Source organism: Melospiza melodia, unplaced genomic scaffold (genome assembly GCF_035770615.1).
Source record: "Melospiza melodia melodia isolate bMelMel2 unplaced genomic scaffold, bMelMel2.pri scaffold_114, whole genome shotgun sequence".
In the NCBI taxonomy this organism is placed as follows: Eukaryota; Metazoa; Chordata; class Aves; order Passeriformes; family Passerellidae; genus Melospiza; species Melospiza melodia.
This window is the reverse complement of record NW_026948506.1, coordinates 854,071-855,951: the sequence shown is the minus strand read 5'-3', so window position 1 is coordinate 855,951 and position 1,881 is coordinate 854,071.

The window sequence follows — 1,881 nt, the reverse complement described above, 5'->3', positions numbered from 1 at the left end:
AACATTTTTTTTTATTTTTTACAGAAGTCGCCAGGTAATGCTCTAATTGAGTTTCGCCCCTCAACTTTTCTTTCTGCATGACCAAATAACATTCTTAAACACTTCCTAAGTTTCATGACTATCTGTCAAAAGTTGCGTCCTGTTTTTTTCCCCTGAGTTCCCATAAAAGCTCCATGGGCAGCCAGGCCAGTAATTTTCCTCACCAGCTCATCTTCTGCCACACTGGGACAGGCTGCTCCTTCCCCCTTAAGATAACTGTCTTGACATGTGTCCATGTTCCCAGTCCCCTTTGTTTTTATGGTCTGTTTCTCTTTCAAAATTCAGTACTTATTTGGTACTCCCCAATTCTGCATCCTAAACAGGTCAAAGTCTGCCCTTCCTAATTCCAGTGTGGAAGTTTGGTAGCTGCCCCTCCTTCTTTCACAGAACATTGAAAACTTGATTATTCATGGTCACTGGCAGCCTCTGAGCCCCACATCTGCCACCAGCCGTTCTTTGTTTGTGAACAGCAGCAGACAGAGCTTTCCTTGGCAGTGGGAGTGTTACCAAAAATTTGGTAAAACAGAAAACTCCTTAACCCCAATGCAGCATTAAGAAGCAGCATTCTTTATTCAGCTGGATGCACGGGGGAGAGCTCCTCCCAAAGCCCTGCAGGCTGAGTGCAGGAAAGTTTCTGTTTATATTCTGTATATTGCACACATATTCATTGATTTTCCCAGACTAAACATAAATATGATAATAATTTCCCCAAAATCATTAACATATTTCCCCTCCCCTTTTCCCATGTGTTCTTCTCTCCTGGTGTCCCTCTGGTGGTCCCTGGTGGTTGTGGACCCCAATGTTCCAGTGAGGCAGGCTGAGCTGGCAGGAGGCTGGTGAACTTTTAGTTCCTCTTCTCACACAATGGGCATTGTGTGGTTTCCATCTGTGACATCAGAGACCATCTGTGTGACATTAGAGAATGGGCTGTGACATCACAGAGAGGGCTGTGACATGACAGAGCAGGCTGTGACATCACAGAGTGGGTTAGGTAAGGTGTTTGAGCAGCTATGACATCATATACTGCCTCTGTGACATCACAGAGCCAGCTGTGACAGGGCAGAGGTCTGACATTCCAGAGCCGACTGTGACATCACAGATGTCCTGGTTTAGGACAAATTAGGGGAAATCTCCAAAAGGGAGCCCCCCAAAAAAAACAAACCTCCAACCACCCCTCCCCCAACACCGGGTTCGGGAAGGAATTTCTCGGAGGAGCAAAGTGGAAAACAAAACCTATTTATTTACAAGTAACAAAAGAACACTCCCCAACACAAGAAAAGAAAAGAAAACAGAGTGTATTGTGAGGGCGCCAAGCTTCTCTTGCAAGCTCCAGGTGTCCTGGACGTCTCAGGTCAGGTCCGGAGCCGGTCCAGTATCTTCAGGGGAGGGTAAGAAAGGGGGAACAAAAGAAAAGAAAAAAACAGCGCAAAAAGCAGAAAGCAAGCAAGCAAAGCGGCTAGCCAAGCCAAGCAGCAAAAAGCCCAAAGCCAAAAAGGCCTGGTCAAACACTCCCCCCCTCTCTTCCCCGCCCCGCCGCAGCAAGACAGCCGGGGGGGGGGGGGAGAAGAGAGAAAAGGCACAGCTGCCAGACACAACACACAATATTGGGATAAAGGCTGTCACCCCATGACACTCCACCCCTTGTCCCATACCGTGAATATACAATAAAAACTTTCATTTCACTTACTCTCACCTTTGACACTTACGCATTCCTCTCATCTTACTTGCTCAGACCTTTGACACTTACAGTTTCCTTCTGTCTCACATTCAACAAACAATGACATTCATATATGAGTCTCATCCCACAAGCAGGTCTCCCTGAGGCACACACCGTGTTGTTCC